Source organism: Pieris rapae, chromosome Z, assembly GCF_905147795.1.
Source record: "Pieris rapae chromosome Z, ilPieRapa1.1, whole genome shotgun sequence".
In the NCBI taxonomy this organism is placed as follows: Eukaryota; Metazoa; Arthropoda; class Insecta; order Lepidoptera; family Pieridae; genus Pieris; species Pieris rapae.
The window spans coordinates 10,990,276-11,010,404 of NC_059534.1; the positions used below are offsets into that span (position 1 = coordinate 10,990,276).

The window sequence follows — 20,129 nt, forward strand, 5'->3', positions numbered from 1 at the left end:
TTTAATTTAGTTAGTTTTTAATTCAAAAATAAATAAATAGAAAAATAATATATTTTGTAACTAAGTTTGTCAAGTCATATTTCAGTTGTTTTGGTCCAAACATTGTAATCTATAATTTAAGGGAAGTTGCGAGGTTGCTCCATCACAAGTATTATTTAACTTACTGGGGCTACCTCAATTTTACATGTATGTTAATGTTTGTGATTCAATAAAATACTTTTTACTTTTTTTTTTTTTTTTAAATTACTGACCACTGTAATTACCATCCTCGGCCTTCAACGTATTGCTACGCTCTAAACCTATACAGTCTCCTTTCTATAGTTCGATGCCCTCTGCATACTATAGAAATTCATCCATGCCCTCCATGTACGGTTTAAGCACTCACCCGGTACCGTACAACCCTACCAAAGGCCGATAATAAATTTGTTTGATGATTTTTAGTTTTAACCTCATCATTGCTAGTGTGCTGGACTTTTCAACTTTTACTATTCTTCTCGTGTATTCGAAGCTGGTTTTGTAGCATTTGATATTCAAACATTATTTTATTTCTAGGATTTTGTTAAGTTTTCCAGCTCTTTAAACTTTTTCAAATATAAAAAAATTGTTTCTTTAATATCTTCTTTTTTTTTTGTCGGTTGATTGCCTCTGCGTGTGTGTGAGAAATGGCCAGATTTGATCTTTGGTTCGTTGACGAAGCGCCGTATGCGACCTCTTTTTCTCTCTGTCAACCCCCGGCACCTCCAGCATCCCAGCTCCCGTCGCCGTCAGCCGGATGCTGAAAAAGAATGTTGAATTACTGACCACTGTAATTACCATCCTCGGCCTTCAACGTATTGCTACGCTCTAAACCTATACAGTCTCCTTTCTATAGTTCGATGCCCTCTGCATACTATAGAAATTCATCCATGCCCTCCATGTACGGTTTAAGCACTCACCCGGTACCGTACAACCCTACCAAAGGCCGATAATAAATTTGTTTGATGATTTTTAGTTTTAACCTCATCATTGCTAGTGTGCTGGACTTTTCAACTTTTACTATTCTTCTCGTGTATTCGAAGCTGGTTTTGTAGCATTTGATATTCAAACATTATTTTATTTCTAGGATTTTGTTAAGTTTTCCAGCTCTTTAAACTTTTTCAAATATAAAAAAATTGTTTCTTTAATATCTTCTTTTTTTTTTGTCGGTTGATTGCCTCTGCGTGTGTGTGAGAAATGGCCAGATTTGATCTTTGGTTCGTTGACGAAGCGCCGTATGCGACCTCTTTTTCTCTCTGTCAACCCCCGGCACCTCCAGCATCCCAGCTCCCGTCGCCGTCAGCCGGATGCTGAAAAAGAATGTTGAATTACTGACCACTGTAATTACCATCCTCGGCCTTCAACGTATTGCTACGCTCTAAACCTATTCAGTCTCCTTTCTATAGTTCGATGCCCTCTGCATACTATAGAAATTCATCCATGCCCTCCATGTACGGTTTAAGCACTCACCCGGTACCGTACAACCCTACCAAAGGCCGATAATAAATTTGTTTGATGATTTTTAGTTTTAACCTCATCATTGCTAGTGTGCTGGACTTTTCAACTTTTACTATTCTTCTCGTGTATTCGAAGCTGGTTTTGTAGCATTTGATATTCAAACATTATTTTATTTCTAGGATTTTGTTAAGTTTTCCAGCTCTTTAAACTTTTTCAAATATAAAAAAAATTGTTTCTTTAATATCTTCTTTTTTTTTTGTCGGTTGATTGCCTCTGCGTGTGTGTGAGAAATGGCCAGATTTGATCTTTGGTTCGTTGACGAAGCGCCGTATGCGACCTCTTTTTCTCTCTGTCAACCCCCGGCACCTCCAGCATCCCAGCTCCCGTCGCCGTCAGCCGGATGCTGAAAAAGAATGTTGAATTACTGACCACTGTAATTACCATCCTCGGCCTTCAACGTATTGCTACGCTCTAAACCTATACAGTCTCCTTTCTATAGTTCGATGCCCTCTGCATACTATAGAAATTCATCCATGCCCTCCATGTACGGTTTAAGCACTCACCCGGTACCGTACAACCCTACCAAAGGCCGATAATAAATTTGTTTGATGATTTTTAGTTTAACCTCATCATTGCTAGTGTGCTGGACTTTTCAACTTTTACTATTCTTCTCGTGTATTCGAAGCTGGTTTTGTAGCATTTGATATTCAAACATTATTGTATTTCTAGGATTTTGTTAAGTTTTCCAGCTCTTTAAACTTTTTCAAATATAAAAAAATTGTTTCTTTAATATCTTCTTTTTTTTTTGTCGGTTGATTGCCTCTGCGTGTGTGTGAGAAATGGCCAGATTTGATCTTTGGTTCGTTGACGAAGCGCCGTATGCGACCTCTTTTTCTCTCTGTCAACCCCCGGCACCTCCAGCATCCCAGCTCCCGTCGCCGTCAGCCGGATGCTGAAAAAGAATGTTGAATTACTGACCACTGTAATTACCATCCTCGGCCTTCAACGTATTGCTACGCTCTAAACCTATACAGTCTCCTTTCTATAGTTCGATGCCCTCTGCATACTATAGAAATTCATCCATGCCCTCCATGTACGGTTTAAGCACTCACCCGGTACCGTATACCAACCCTACCAAAGGCCGATAATAAATTTGTTTGATGATTTTTAGTTTTAACCTCATCATTGCTAGTGTGCTGGACTTTTCAACTTTTACTATTCTTCTCGTGTATTCGAAGCTGGTTTTGTAGCATTTGATATTCAAACATTATTTTATTTCTAGGATTTTGTTAAGTTTTCCAGCTCTTTAAACTTTTTCAAATATAAAAAAATTGTTTCTTTAATATCTTCTTTTTTTTTTGTCGGTTGATTGCCTCTGCGTGTGTGTGAGAAATGGCCAGATTTGATCTTTGGTTCGTTGACGAAGCGCCGTATGCGACCTCTTTTTCTCTCTGTCAACCCCCGGCACCTCCAGCATCCCAGCTCCCGTCGCCGTCAGCCGGATGCTGAAAAAGAATGTTGAATTACTGACCACTGTAATTACCATCCTCGGCCTTCAACGTATTGCTACGCTCTAAACCTATACAGTCTCCTTTCTATAGTTCGATGCCCTCTGCATACTATAGAAATTCATCCATGCCCTCCATGTACGGTTTAAGCACTCACCCGGTACCGTACAACCCTACCAAAGGCCGATAATAAATTTGTTTGATGATTTTTAGTTTTAACCTCATCATTGCTAGTGTGCTGGACTTTTCAACTTTTACTATTCTTCTCGTGTATTCGAAGCTGGTTTTGTAGCATTTGATATTCAAACATTATTTTATTTCTAGGATTTTGTTAAGTTTTCCAGCTCTTTAAACTTTTTCAAATATAAAAAAATTGTTTCTTTAATATCTTCTTTTTTTTTGTCGGTTGATTGCCTCTGCGTGTGTGTGAGAAATGGCCAGATTTGATCTTTGGTTCGTTGACGAAGCGCCGTATGCGACCTCTTTTTCTCTCTGTCAACCCCCGGCACCTCCAGCATCCCAGCTCCCGTCGCCGTCAGCCGGATGCTGAAAAAGAATGTTGAATTACTGACCACTGTAATTACCATCCTCGGCCTTCAACGTATTGCTACGCTCTAAACCTATACAGTCTCCTTTCTATAGTTCGATGCCCTCTGCATACTATAGAAATTCATCCATGCCCTCCATGTACGGTTTAAGCACTCACCCGGTACCGTACAACCCTACCAAAGGCCGATAATAAATTTGTTTGATGATTTTTAGTTTTAACCTCATCATTGCTAGTGTGCTGGACTTTTCAACTTTTACTATTCTTCTCGTGTATTCGAAGCTGGTTTTGTAGCATTTGATATTCAAACATTATTTTATTTCTAGGATTTTGTTAAGTTTTCCAGCTCTTTAAACTTTTTCAAATATAAAAAAATTGTTTCTTTAATATCTTCTTTTTTTTTTGTCGGTTGATTGCCTCTGCGTGTGTGTGAGAAATGGCCAGATTTGATCTTTGGTTCGTTGACGAAGCGCCGTATGCGACCTCTTTTTCTCTCTGTCAACCCCCGGCACCTCCAGCATCCCAGCTCCCGTCGCCGTCAGCCGGATGCTGAAAAAGAATGTTGAATTACTGACCACTGTAATTACCATCCTCGGCCTTCAACGTATTGCTACGCTCTAAACCTATTCAGTCTCCTTTCTATAGTTCGATGCCCTCTGCATACTATAGAAATTCATCCATGCCCTCCATGTACGGTTTAAGCACTCACCCGGTACCGTACAACCCTACCAAAGGCCGATAATAAATTTGTTTGATGATTTTTAGTTTTAACCTCATCATTGCTAGTGTGCTGGACTTTTCAACTTTTACTATTCTTCTCGTGTATTCGAAGCTGGTTTTGTAGCATTTGATATTCAAACATTATTTTATTTCTAGGATTTTGTTAAGTTTTCCAGCTCTTTAAACTTTTTCAAATATAAAAAAAATGTTTCTTTAATATCTTCTTTTTTATTCGTTGGTTAACTAGTCGTTTTGTTAGTGACATTTGACGCGTTGACTAACAATTATAATTTTTATCAGTCATGTACGTACACTTTTACGGCAAAATATATTAGTTTCACGTTCCGCAATAAATAGTCATTTTTATCTGTTTTTACAGTCTCGACACAGGTTATTGAAACGTTAATATTGCGGATTGGTCCGTGCTGAATCACTCACTCAATATATTTCAGATCAGTTAACCACCAATTGCACCAAACAATCTTAATAATATCGGTAAGACGGAGTATGTATGCCGCGCACTGTCCTCCCTCACATCAGCAACTCTAGGTTAAGTTTTGCTGGTACCATAGCTGGCACATTGCTAAAAGCGACATAATTCTTAAGAAGCGATGCTTTCTCTTCTTTCTTTAGTCCTTTAGTGAGGACAGATGTCCACCTCTGAGCTATCTAAGTATGAATGGTTGGCCCAACAGCTAATTCCTCTTCCACGGTCCCCATAGCCACCAAAATCTCCACATCAATCTCATTAGATTCACCACGTTTATCAGCTGGCATAGATTTTTCCGGAGAAATTGTTGGTGCATTTTCAGTTTCCATGACAGTTGGATGGCCATCTTCAACCATTCATGTTGAGCACATGGTGAATGTCTTCTTATTTGAGGAGAAAAACAAATACTTTGCAACCGGCTACATACACTTGTTGGAGATATACATTTACTCGGGGGTCGGCCTACACTTGTGGACCGACTTCTTGACCGTGACTATTTTCTTGAGGTTCCTGTGCCAATACAACGAAAAAAACTATATAGATTTATTGGTGAAAAAAGTCAATGTTTGTATTAACCGTATTTTGAAGCGCAATACACACTGAGCCCGCCGGGCCGCCGACCAAGGCCGGCGACACAACCCTGCGGCCTGTGTGTTAAAAGAATCATGTCGGCAACATGCGCCTGCACGTGTTACCCGCCGACATGTCGGCGGCTTGGGTACGCCTGCGTTCAGTTGCCCGGCGACACAAACTTTATCGACACGCGGCAATCACTGACTGCCAAATGAATTTCTAATCTCAATTCTCAAGCCGCCGACCAAATTTTCCGACTTGTAAATTGTAATAAGTGAAGCCGCCAATTAGACCGCCGACAAAAAGTTGCCAACATATGTCGACGGGCTCAGTGTGTATTGCTGCTTAAATACACCAGTCCTCAGTAAATAGTGACATTTACATAATAACATTATATAATTCATCAATATGACGTAAATGTACCTTAGATGTTACCACTTTGAAAGTCGAAGAGCCACTTAAATGTTACCACCTTGAAAGTCAATGAGCCACTGAACTACGCCGCTGCAGCTCCGCTCTTTTATACCCGTTAACAAACAAGTATGATTCACAAATGACGGTAGGGAAAAATAAGTTTGCTTAGAATTATTAAGTAAATTTGTTTTAATAATCGAGTATAAAATATTAAACAGATAATAATGATGTCATTTATAGGTACATCTAGCATTTATTTTTAAATATTAGTTATAATAATTACATTTATATATTATATATCAGCAATTACTCACAGTTTGGCGGTGACTTGCGCCTGTTATATTATCATTAACAGTCTAATCAATTGAAAAAATCATTTATTCATATAGGTAACATAATGTACACTTATGAACGTCAAAAAAAAAGAAATATACATTAAATGAATCTAATTTTACAACTTGATAAGTTTTTTATAGCACTTTCGTTATCCCAGCTCATATCATCATCCTTTTTCACTGCGACTATCATCGCTGACCGCGGTTGTTGATGTCGCGCCCAAAATGTTTTTATGCTTGATGAACACTGTGTACGTAATTAGCAAGTCTAATAGTAATATAAAAATTTGTTTGTATGTAAAGTCGATTTTACGTTATAAGAAGACATTGATGGAATTAAATTGAATTATCTTATATACAATTCTCGTTTCGCGGTGTTTGTGGTCTCCTCCGAAACGGCTTTCCCGATTCTCATGAAATTTTGTGTGCATATTGGGTCGGTCTGAGAATCGACATCTATTTTTCATTCCCCTAAATGTTAAGGGTAATCCAATCCATCCCTATTTTTTTTAATTTTAGATTTAAACTAAATTAAATAATGTTACCGTTACCAGCGTGTAGTTTTAGGCATTAGTTTAAGTTGTTATCTGAAAATTAATTTAATTTAGCAAATAAATTTACACTGTCGGATCTCTGAGAATGTTCAAACGCCCTTCATCATCTTTCACAATCTTCAAACAGATACTGACAGCAGCTACTTGTGTCACTTGCTTGACCTAAACTGAATTATGCTGTCTTTTGTTTGTTAAATAAAATTTGTGTTCGTTTTTGTGTTGTGTGTGAAATTTTTAGGTGTAAATAAATAATTATTGTATAAATTATATTTTATATTGAATAGTTATTACTAAGTAAAGCTTTATCAAATGTATATAGTATGTTTAAACCAATGTTTTCCAATTTTTTCTCCATAATCACGTATTTCAATGTATGTAAACACTTGTATGAATAAATAACTTCAGGATTATATTGATTTTTATTTACTGATACAAATTTTCTTTGTATATATAAAAAACTGTTCATGGAAATAAAAACATATATTAATATTGAATAAGTGCATTTAAAATAATAATAAAAAGCTAGGAGCGTGGCGCTCTTTTTTGTATATGTTTTGGAATACATTTTTCTAATAAGAAACTAGGTGAAGAGTTTTCAGCCGATAAAAATATTATAAAACTTATATGTAACTAAGAAAACTTAACAGAATCCCCAGAAAACCTTTAGCTATCCACCCATTATTATGTGATCTGCCGCGACTAGTCAAGAAATGTATACGCGGGAAATGACAGCTTGTTGAAGTTTGATAATGCTAGTATGAGGCACACCCTCTCTCAATACTCCCTGATTTTTTTTATTGCAATAAAAGGCAATATGCAGAAAGTTGCTTTCATATGCAAATGAGAAATTCGGCGGTTTGCGTTTAATCTCTGTAGTCTGTAGCCAATGTCTAATGTTAAAGGGGCTCAATAGCTATTGCAGTACGTCTACAATTGTGCCGGTGTTGACCGTTTTTACACCACAGCGAGCTGGTGAGGCGTGTGCGGGGGAGTCCAAACAGCTTATACTAGCTTATATTAGCTTATAATAGCAGAAAGGCTGGATTGCCCTCAATCTATAAAAGCCTATATTTACTTTGATTAGTGCGAGTGCAAGTGATTAGTAATTGACATTGATTAGTGCAGGTGTGTAGTGCAAGTAGTGCCCAATTAATGTTTAGTGACTCTGTTAAGTAAATTCAGTTGTCATATAGTTTGGCCGGCACACTATATGACAACCCTTCACACGCAGTGGCGTGTGAGGGGGAAGGGAGGACGCGCGCGATGATAGAACATGCTTCTAATCACTTTACTACGCAGCCAACTAATCACCTGCACTAATCAGTCGCCGTCCACACTTGTTTTTTACTAATAACCTGCACTAATCACTAATCAAAGTGAATACAAGCCTTAAGACTGCAAATGCCCCTTTCAATTTTATGATTAAATATACTTTAAAGCTAACCAACTAACATAATATAATATTTAAGACAATATTGTGATTAACATATAAATAAATAATAATTATACATCATCATATAAACACAATAAGCGGTCTGGTAGTAGTCGATCAATTTTTAATTTAATAAAGTTTTAAAAATTCGGGGCGTTTTGAAATTGGCTGAAACTGTTGTTGGTCTGTATCTGTTGCGGATTTCGCCTTTACTTTTCCTGCTTGATTCTGTTTTATAAGACAGCGACGTCCTTTACACTGTAGAGAAAATTGTAAAATATGTTAGTGCAGTTTAAAGAGAAATGTTTGCCTAGTGACTTGTGTGCGACTGTCAACCATATGGTAGTTCCGATATCGTTATGCAATATTATTTTTTGTTTTGTGTGCGCAGTGAACACTAGTACATAGGAAAGGAAAATATAGTAGGGAAACCGACATCTTAGACCACAGAAGATCACCTAATTAGGTGATAGGCATTTGCCTATTAAGCCAAAAAAAAATTATCAGGTACAGAAATCTGAGGCAAAGGTTGCTTTTTAATTTAAGCTCGCTTTTTTGTGGAGGCAACCGATTCGAGATAGTTATATGATAATCGAAATGTCTCTAATACCCATCGTCTCTAATAACTGTATTCGTCTCTTTGTTATTTTTTGTTATTTATGATGTCTGACTGACGAATTTGGATCGTCAAGATCACATGTCTTAACGACTATTAAATTCATACAGAAGAGTAGAAAGTACATTACTGCAAAGCAGTGTAGTGATAAACCACATTAAAATTAAAACAGGACATAAGTAAAATTGTACTAAAAAAAACTACTGCTAAGTACTAAGAAAGTACTAAGAAATACTAAAAAAATATTGAACATTTGATATTGAAAAATTTTGTTATAACTCCCTCCACTCTAAAACCAATAGTGCTGTTAAGTGTTAATATTGGTCTGCTTAGTTAATACTGGTGTTGTCATAAAATGGCAAGTAACTGTAAGAAATGATAATAATTACTATGAGTTGGTAGTACATACTTCTGGCAACCTCATAGGTAGGTAGCCAGGAGACCTTACTTAACACATTGGTGAAGTATGTTACCTTTTATTGTAAAAACACAAGCTTGGCGACATTTTATTCATTACTGTGAAGTACACAGTACGGGCACTGGTTACTGTATTACAAACATTCTAGATATAAAGTTACCTACGGATTTTCAATTAATAGCTTAATTTTCTACTCACAACAGCTTCGCAAGCAATTCCAGAACACTGTAATAATAAAACATTTTAGTCTCTACGTTACAATCTTTATCTAAACTAAAACTGTAAATTAATAATTATATATATAGACCTTTGTAGGGCCTGGTGGCATCAGCGTGCGATTCTCATCCCTGAGGTCCTAAGTTCGAGCCCAATGGACTTTCTTTCTATGTGAGCATTTAACATTAAATGGTGAATGTTTTCCTCCGCTATTCATATAATGTTGTCGTGAGGAAAGATTGCCTTAGAACAAGTCGACGGCATATGTTAAACACAGGATGTGGATCACCTACCTGCCTATTAGATTGACAAATTATCCTGAAATAGACACAGAAATCTGAGGCCCAGACCTAAATGCGTTGAATCACCACTGATTTGTTTATTAAGTAAGTACCTAAAAACCTCCTGGTAGCATAGTTACTCAAGAGACCCAACAGGGCTTGTATAAGTTTTATTTTGGGTGCCTTATTACAAGATTTATTTTCATGGCATTAAAGTACTTCTTATAGTAATCTTCTTACGGTCATAACAGTCAGTATCTGTGAGGGTCTTGACAAATATGACCGCCATTTCTTTTTCTCACTGTGCAGTGCAGTTAATTAAAAACGTTTTATCTAAGCGAATCATAACTTACCCATGCGGTACATCTCTTAGAATGACACTGCAAATTATTCCAAACAATATAGTTGCTTACACTCATTTCTGCAGTTTAGCGTTGCACATGTAACTTATTTATTAAAACTGGGGACAGGAAGCTCACCTGGTGTTAAGTGATACCGCTGCCTATGGACACTCATATTGCCAGGAAGCTCGCATGTGCGTTGCCGGCCTTTTATGAAATGGTACGACCTTTATTGAAGCACCCTAAGTCGAATTGATGATTGATTGATGGACGTTGCCGGTTTATCAAAAATTATTAAATATAATTATTATTATTACTTACCTCCGCTAAGCAAGATGTCCCCGAACACTGTAATAATTTTATAAATCCAAACTACATCTTTCAGACTTATATACAGTCAAACCTGCATAAGTGGAGTTCAAAGGACCGCAATCTCATTTTTCACACAGAGGTTTCTCACTAACCCGAGTTTTTAGCTTACAGAGTTACAGAAGGGGTCTGTCTTACATAATATGTCTGTTAAACTATAGAAAACAATAACAGGTGCACATTTGGTTTGAATTAAATGAGAGACCCACGAAGCAAGAGTCATAAATAGCAGGTAAATGCAACTGTCGCTTATAGAGGTATCGCCAAGTACCAATCTCACTTATAGAGATTAACACGTGAAACATTTCTGTTACTAAGACAGATTCCATGTTTCTTACTTATACATGTTTTAAGAAGGCAAAATGACGTGATTCGGAACACTCAGTTGTCACTTACTTAATTAGGTTTGACTGTATTTCTTAATATTCTCGTAAATAAGAACAATAATTAAAAACTCAATCTGGTATACTCACGATTGCTTCGCAATACTCCCCTGTACACTGTAAACCATAAAATCCTTACTCGTTTCTATAGTACCACTCACTTTCACTTCTTCTTCAACTTTACTTTAAGGAAGGTTTTTATCAGTTATTACACGTTCAGTTTCATTCGCTTTGTCCTATTGTTAAATACGATTCGGTTCGAATCCCAGTGAAATAATCGTTACGTGATACAATAAATTGAAACAGATACTAAGAACCCCCAAGAAGCCCGAGGGGTATTATATAATGTTAGCTACTTACGTTCGATCTACATTTATGTCCGTGGCACTGTAATACAGAGTATTAAATTAGTATGACATTTTTAAAAAAAATCTAAACGAAAAACAACAGCATAAGAAGGTCCCCAATTATTATAAGCTGTTAGATTACTTATAATTAAATAAAAAAAGGAGTTAATTAATTGTTTGTACGTCGAATTGCTGTATATCCAATAATCCGACCGTTTTAAAAAATTGACTATGCAATGTTGGCAAATGGCAAAAGACGGCGCATTTATTCCGAAAGACAATTTTTTTTAAGTACAAACCAAAAATTATATGTTTTATCAATCATTTTTTTCTGTTTCTATTATCTACTATCACCCGAATTCAGCTCGTCGTACTGCATAAGACTTGCTGAACGTCTAATTATTTGTTTACCCTTTGTTCTAAGGGCCTAAATTGACTTTAACAAAATGAGTACGTTTAAAGAATTTGAACTTATTATACGCCACTGTTACACTTATAATAATTAAAAAAAGGTCTGTCGTCTAATTAAACTAAGTAACGAGTACCTAAGAAAGCAAGTAACCATCGGGAATTTTTCTTTAATTTTGTCGAAAAATTTAAAAAATAAATTATAGTTTGAGACTGAATTAAAAAATACCTATATAAATGGTATCTTAGTTTTAACGTAAATAAAAAACTTACGTTGGATATGGCGGATGCACCTTCGCTCTAAAAAATATTATAAGCTTAGTTCCTATTATTAAAATTCAATAATCAAGTCCTATAGGTTTCCGGTAAAACATTGCAATGTCGATGGCGGCGCGGGTCGTTAATTATATTTATATGTAATGATAATTTAAGTGGACTATTTATTTAAGTATGGTTGCTCAATATTTTTGGGTTAAATAGCGGAGAAAGAAAGAATGGACACGGCACAGTACCTTCAACCTCGTGGCTTCCTGTGGCTGTAGCTGTCCCACTAATTTTTATCACTTCACCGAAAAGTATGTAATGATATATATAATTTTTATCCCAAATAATTATTTCAATAGATATAAAAAGATAAATAATAAGTTTAAATAAAGCGATGCGAGCGTGCGGTGTACGAACAAATACCAACTAATTGCGAGGCATCCAAATTATATCTACCCGCTGCTCAATCCCTTTTTTTTTAAATGTCGATGCATTATCGCGCGTCACCTACGGCCCGTTCCGTTACTAATGCCTTCATAGGATAGGACATTAAGGATGGATATATTGAGCAACCATTAAGATAAAAAATGCGAATTTGGCGCAACCAGTCGAGTTTTGAGGCGCATCATACCTATCTAAAATCCTATGCTCTCTAGACAGTAAACTATTAAAATAAAATCCCTCGCAAATTAAATATATTTCAACTTACCAATGTAAGACATGCACCAGCGTTGCACTGCAATCAGTCAATCAATCAATCAATAATTATTCATATAGGTACATAATGTACAACATAATGTACACTTATGAACGTGAAAAAAATACATTAAATGAATCTAATTTTACATTTACTGCCAGTTCTCAAATCAAGGGCGTAGAACGGAAGAACAGGCAATAAACTCTCCGCCACTCTTTTTAATCGCCAAGTTTTTTTTACAAAATGTTTGTAAGGGAACTGCAACCATTACACCATATTCCATATGACATCTTGAGTAATAAAGAAATATTAGAAATGTGTAGTTACTTAGAAATTTAAAAAACCGGGACCTTATTAACATGTAACTCGCGCACTTACTCACTTTTCCAATAATAATTACAATAGTGAGGTACGCGAGTTAGCTGAAGTTACGGAAGCATTAACTACTTCTTTTATTGATATAGGAGATTAAGTGAAGCTGATAAGTACAACTTATAACCAGTTAATTATTATATTATTTATTATTATATATATTGTTAGGTGCGAAACACACAGAAAACATATGAAATTACAAAATAAAAAATACAAGAAATTTACTAACTGTAACATAACTTTTGCCAGCTTACTCAACGGACAATGAAAAGGGTCTGCTAACTTATTATTTTAAGTAAAATAACACAACGAATAACATGTGCCCTTTGCAGAAGGTTAGTCCTAGCTGTGGGCAAATGAAGTAACGTCGGAGGATTTCGCTTTCTGTCGTACCCATCAGGCACATTGAAGCTAAGGTACTGAAGTACTGGCGAATTACTGTCCTTGCCATGTGAAAACTTTATTAAGTACATGACAAGTGCGAATTCTTTGCGTACTCTTAGCTTGTTATAGCCGACAGAACCAAGTATAATGTAAATAATGTTGGATATATGAGTAGATAAAACACACCGTCCTTAAATGTATTTATTTTTTATTTATTTATATATTTATTTATTTTCAAACATACAAAGATTATCTTTACAGCCTATGTCAATAGGACAATAAAAATTCATTTGCCTCAAAAAATTATTTTGTACATGTTTATTAAATCAAAAAATAAAAACACATAATCCTACTTCTAGCTATCTGAGTGCTGCAAGTCTTGAGACCCTTGAAGATAGACAAAACAAGCATATGTGATCCCAAGTGTAATTCAGATCCAATTATCCATTTTAGGCCAACCGAGCTAAGAAGTTGCCGCCTTAAAAACAGTGCCACTTTTATCATGCAGTTTGAAACAACCTGGGAGGTGTTATACATGGGATAGAGACACACGGATGCATAAACTTAAGAGAATATTATTATCTACCTTAGATTTACACGCGCGACCGTTGCACTGAAAATTAAATATATTAATACACAAAGCTGCAGGTAAAGAAATTTAGTGTCTTGTAAATTATAATTACGTGATATAATTAAAAAAATTTTTTTTGAAAAATTATTTAATATTGTCGTATATCACACTGTTCGATTGTATGATATTTTTTTAAAGAATAATGTAAAATCAATATTTGTAAATATGTGAGCACCATGTATCTAAATAATAATATTGTTATCTGCTGTATTGTCTTTTATAACACCATTATTATTTTTTAGTTTTTGTATTTAAAATATTGTATAAACTATTTCAAAACATTTGAAACTACCATTTGCAATTGCAATTAATAATTTAATATTATCTTGTAATTTTAACTTTGAAATAGGGCTAATTGAAATAAATGATTTGACTAAGTATATTTCTTTTCAATCTTTACGCTTAACTACTACAGTGAGGTTCTCAGTGGCTTTGGTGTCTGCACTTAGAGTTCATATATATCGTTAAATTTATAAAACAAAACTCAGAATGGTACACGTAGGCTACAAAATTGTATCCACGATTGGGCGACTTGTTTAAGGAATTATAGTGCATAGATATATAATTTTTAAGATCAGATTAGATTTAGTTTAAACTTAAAAAACTCACTAAATTAGGAGCAGTGTTGACATAGACATAACGTATACATTTATTACTAACAAACCACACAAAAAAAAAAAAAAAAGTAATGGAGATAACATTTCTTCGTTTTAAAGAACAAGGTACGTTTTAAGTGTAATGTGTGTGCTGTGGTTGTAATTGATCCTGTTCCACTCTGCGAGAGACCACAGCAGCAAACAAGAAAAAGAATGTTATTATACTAACAAGAACAAATCATAATAATGTTAGTTTATATTTATTATGTTGCCCTAGTCGCAGTAGTAGGTTTCAGCGTGCGACTCTAATCCTTGAAGATCGTAGATTCGATCCCTGACTATCCAATGGACATCCTTTCTCTGTGCGCATTTAATGGTTCAATATCACGAGGAACCCGGCTTGGCTTAGGCCCAAAAAGTGTGTGTCAGGCACAGAGGCTGATTACCTACTTGCCTATTGGATTGACAAATGACAAACAGATCTGAGGCAAAATCTTAAAAAAAGGTTGTAGCGCAACTGATTTTTTATTTTATAAAACCACTAAATTACTCCTAAAAGCTCCTATTGTAATCATAATTATCCTTATTAAGATTATGATGAGCCTTTAGTCTCAAAGCCAGGCGTGCCATAGGCATACAGAAGTGTATATTTTCACGCAACTTTCTCCAGTTTTTAAATTAAAAACTACTTTAAGTCACGTAATGTATACGAAGTAAGTATGAACTATACCTTTGACATACAAATGTTTATTACTCCATCACACTAGAAAAAAACACACAGATACGAAATTAGCGTCTATATTGACTCAATTGTGAAACATATGAACACAGTAGTGCTGCAAGTCTTGAAACAATAATTGTTGAGGGTTAGATGAGCATTTGGTGAACAAAAATTATAGATCATTTTTGTTCGCACATTGTCGCGCATAATAATAAATTTAACTCGGGGAGCAAAATATTTTGAAATTGTTCCAGTGAAAATATAAATCTTTCCTCATTAAAATATTAGTAGATTCGAGAAAGATCAATTAATTTAATCCCTCACAGCTTTTGACTTAAGTATGGTGATGGACCGCTACAACTCTGGGTAATATCTTCCGCACTTAGCGTCAAGTATGACTCCCGAGTGTCAATAGGTATTGACAGAGGTAGAGAAAGAGTTCTAAGTCTCGACTCGACTCGACGATGTTAGGGTTAGTAAGTTATGCTTATCCTGAGGCAGGGAATTGAATATATTAAATGTCTAGTCTGAAACAATAATTTTCCTTTTCTTTTGACAAGCAACTCCATTTGTACATGGTGCTTTTATAAAAGATTATTTAATTAAAGTTTACTTCACATAGTTGAAGATTTTTTTTAACCTTACCGACGATTTGCAAAATGGACCAAAACACTGAAAATAGAAGAGTTTATTAGAAATTGTCAAAATCATCACAATTTTTTTAATATCTAAATGAATAAATAAGTAATTATTTTTCCCTTTACCTCAACTGAAGAAAGATCGCCTTTCACCTACAAAAAAAATATCAAAATGCAATAGAGGATTCCTACAAAAATAACAACTTGGTAATTTATTAGATTGTTTATTTAGATTAAGTGGACTGTTTTTGAAGACCATAACAGAGACCAACATTATTAGGATATAGGTATATTACCAATATTATTTATTTTGTAGGATGGGCTTCAACATACTTTTTTTTAATATTACATTTTATATATATTTCATTATACACACTACAACGTATAAAATAGGCAGCGGTCGTCTTCATACGACTGCTACTTCTACTACTGCTGCTGCTTGAATAAAAAAACACAAAAATCAGTTAATTTAAAAAAATATTTTTACAAAAAATCTTTTACCTTCGCCGTAGAATTGAACCCAACTGCCTGAAATTGTTATGCATATTATATACATATTATTGATATAATACATTGATCATCTAAGCTGTTAAGATGTTTGACATCGCAACTCCAAAGCTAATGTGCATCCGCTATCAGCAGCGGATATATTTCTGCGTCCGTCTAAAATAAACACTTTGTCCATTCCTCACTCACTCTCACTTATGTCAAGGTTTATTTAGAAGCCAGTCTGTTAACCGTTTTTTTATTTGGCCCATGGGCTAATATTGTGCAGTCTTTTAGATTTAATTTGATGTAGTCTGCCTGCCTATTACTGTTCAATTTCTTGGAACAGTTTTTTAACCACTAGTTTACTTACCATTGCTGTCGCCATGCTGCCGTAACACTAAAAATAATAAACATAATAAATTTTAAAAGGATTCCTCCTAAATCTCTCTAAATAGTTGTCTTTTCTGTTTGTCTGCTTAAACTGATTTCTTCTTCGAACTAAATCAGTTTAAGAACTCTTTAACTTAAATACACTTTCGTCTCTTTCTCTTGAATTCTGCTTACGAAGTGATTACAACTGGGTAATTTGAGTATTTATAAAAACGAGGGGTAAAATGTAGATCATGACCATTATCTATTTCTTTGTTGATCTACTTCGATTATACTTTTTAGTTTGAAACTGGCAGAAAGTGGAATTAAATTTAAATTAACAATCAACAAGCTTGGCAAGTAATGTAACGACATCAAGCCAAGTCATTTGTCTAGCTGTTTGATCAACTGGCTGAACATCTTTCAGGCCGCTAGTAAACGGCTAGACTGTTATTTGAACGGCTAATTAATGTAGTTGGCTGCGACATATATTTAATTATACAACTTAAACCGCACAGCGAAACAAATATTATTTATAGATTAGTTAAAGTTTAAATAATTTAAAAAAAGGTATATTGTAAGTTGACTTATGATGACTTAAATTGAAATCTTAATATATATATTTCTTGTGTGCGTGTGTATGTGACTGAACTCCCCCTAAACGACGGGACCGATTTAGACGAAATTTTTTGTGTGTGTTCAAGGGGATCTGGGAATGGTTTAGATTCACAATTTTGTCCGCTGGACAATGTTTTTTTAATTAATTTTCAATTTATTAGTTGTTGTTGATTTTGGAATGTTTTACATTGGATCTGACAGACGGCGCTGCCATCGCAGTGTCAAATTTTAAATAATATTCGAATTTTAATTTTAGTCTGTCCCGAAATTTAAAAAAAGTTTTGTTATCATTGTGTTATATCGTGTGTGACCATGTGCTGGATCGTTAGATATTGTCATAACATTTGAATAATAATTTTCATCAAAATGGCTTATTAAAAATTGAAATTTTGAAATTAAAGTCGTGTAGACAGGACAACGTCTGTCGGATCCGCTAGTATCCTATATTATTGTCATTTAAAAATGTAACATAATTTTTGATGCTATTTAATTAAACCAAAAATTGCTTACATAAGAGCGACAGTCGTTTCCTTTACACTGAAATTTTTTAGGGAAATCATAACACTAATTTAGACCAATTTAAATGTTACAAATTTAAAAAAAATCTATGTCACATTCATAGCATAGAGTTAGAGACAATCAGCGAAGTCCGACAAGTCCTATATTGGCAGACGACAAGAGAGCAAGGTAGCTCGCGGCTGTGTTGATCTGACGGGCTGGTAAAGCTAGCAGGTCTCACATGGATACGGGAACAAGCAAGGGAACTTTGTGAAGAGTTGGAAGAGGCCTATCATGGGCTTCCTACACTTAAACGTTTGAGTTAAGATTTTATATAAGAATTATTTAACTGTTAATTTGAAATAAAAGGCTTCTAAAACATAGAATACATTGATTTCCGCTTGTTATTAATATAAGCTAGTGTATGAGAATTTATGATTTTATGAAACGATTTACTGATATAAAAACAAACCTTTGCTGCGCAGTTTTTCTTCATCTTTAACAAAAGTAAAATTCAACTATTAGAATATTACTTATTAGTATTATAAGAAACATTAATAACGTTTTTCAGGCCTCGTAATTAAACCTCTTTTATCAAAAACTATTAACGTACATATATTATACATTGGTAAATTGGATTTAGTAATTTTTGTTTTATTTTACAAACATTTAAAATAATTATGAGTAATCATTATTAATAATCCCACTGGATTAGACCTCAGATTGCATCCGGCAAGACCAGATCACATAAATTTTGCAATGAGATAGGCGGTTTCCTCACGAGGTTTGCTTCATCTTGGGAGCCAGTGTTAATTGCGTAAAAAGAAAATTCCATTAGTGCAAATCCTTGATTTGAACGACCTCAGGTGCTATGAGGGTCACACGCTTAAGCCACTGAATCAACACTTCTTTGTGTAAAAAGTACCAACACACATATTTCATGGTATATTTTCTAACTTTTCTTCAAATGTTACTAAATCGCTCCGGGGTTCGCTGAATGATCAAAATATTACAATAATAATTAATTTCGCCGGCCGAACGCCCAAACGAACACTATCAGCCTGTTGTAGATGGTGCCCTGGGTTTGGTGACAGTTCGGCAGAACTAAAACAAAACCCAGGGCAATTATATGTTGAAAGGTGCTGTCCACATATGATGCACTACGTTTGAATTTAGATTATGATTTTTGTGTATGTTGTCATTGATAGATTCATTATATAGTATTTTCTCTTATACAAGTAAACACAATGTTACATGTATTACTTGTCTAATATATTTAAGGGGTTAGACGCTGTATGCTGAAATACAGGTTCACACCTAGTTCAGCGTCAGATAAACCTGACTAATTTTGTTTATATAACTAGCGCAATTAGATATAAGTTTTTTCTGTGAAACATATTTGAAATAAATTATTATTATTATTATTACTAACGTTTTATTTAATTGCTATAGCCACTAGTCCACCCTATGAGTCGAGCGCATTTCATGACTTTTGGTAAATCAGGTTCAGTCAGGTCCCGTGTGAGACAATCAATAGATTTATTTTCGCTATTTTCTCTTAATCTAATGCAGTTGCAAATAGAAGGAATATTTTTATACACACTTAAACTGTAAAATGTATATACTAAATAATTGCGTAATGCAACTTACGTGCCCAGAGTCTTCCATTGAAATATTTTCAGAGAACAATAATACCTAAGAAAAATACTTACTTAAAAAAACTTGAATTTAATTTAAAAATAAAGAAAATATTACCATAATTGAAAACGCAGTAGAAGTGACCGTTAATAACGACATCTTATCTTTTATTGAACAAATTGATTTCTTGGTAAGTTATCAATACTAACCGATAACTTCACCAACTGAAAATTTCTAGTGAAATTAAATCTTTGTTTGCTTTATAGCTTCATCAAAAAAAGCGTACCAATTTTCAATGGGCCGGCAACGCACTCGCGAGTCGTCTGGCATTGAGAGTGTCCATGAGCGGCCGTATCACTTTACATCCGGTGAGCCTCCTGCCGGTTGGCCCCTTTTCTATAAAAAAATAATATCATCTGACGTTTCTTTTCATAAGTCGTTTATTTATGTTATCCGTTTTGATGTTATTACTTAATTAAATTCTTATGAAAATAAGCAAAACAAAAAACAAACAACATAAATACAAACATACAAAAATAATAACTCAAACTAAATAGAAAATAAAACCTCAAGAAGAGCATGATGAAAAAAGTTGGAAGATTTAATAATTATGTTGTAAGAGCGAGATGGCATATTCACTGGACCATTAAAAGTAGCTGATTAACCAGCCGTAGATACATATGAAAAAGAAAGGAATGTTGGTTTGTATTAGTATCAATGTTAATTTTTTTCTTTTAGAATATGTAACTTGAAATAATCCCCGTACGTTTGCAATAGACCACCAATTGC

At 34.6% G+C, this 20,129-nt stretch overlaps 3 long non-coding RNA genes across 5 annotated transcripts; all 3 read right to left on the reverse strand.

Moving 5' to 3' along the window:
* Positions 1 to 1,740: 1,740 nt before the first annotated feature.
* Positions 1,741 to 2,582, reverse strand: LOC123690601. Of its 2 annotated transcripts, none has more exons than XR_006751210.1 (2): positions 2,099 to 2,582; positions 1,741 to 1,876 (listed from the first exon to the last, which is right to left on the reverse strand). It is a non-coding gene; the product is annotated as an uncharacterized LOC123690601 (long non-coding RNA). The 2 variants fall into 2 exon arrangements; XR_006751211.1 differs by lacking the exon at positions 2,099 to 2,582 and adding an exon at positions 2,037 to 2,067.
* Positions 2,583 to 2,842: 260 nt separating this feature from the next.
* LOC123690600 lies at positions 2,843 to 3,348 on the reverse strand. Its single transcript, XR_006751209.1, has 2 exons — positions 3,139 to 3,348; positions 2,843 to 2,978 (listed from the first exon to the last, which is right to left on the reverse strand). It is a non-coding gene; the product is annotated as an uncharacterized LOC123690600 (long non-coding RNA).
* A 43-nt stretch (positions 3,349 to 3,391) lies between these two features.
* On the reverse strand, positions 3,392 to 4,142 carry LOC123690598. 2 transcript variants are annotated; one of them, XR_006751206.1, is made up of 2 exons: positions 3,688 to 4,142; positions 3,392 to 3,527 (listed from the first exon to the last, which is right to left on the reverse strand). It is a non-coding gene; the product is annotated as an uncharacterized LOC123690598 (long non-coding RNA). The 2 variants fall into 2 exon arrangements; XR_006751207.1 differs by having other exon boundaries at positions 3,751 to 4,140.
* Between the last annotated feature and the right edge of the window lie 15,987 nt (positions 4,143 to 20,129).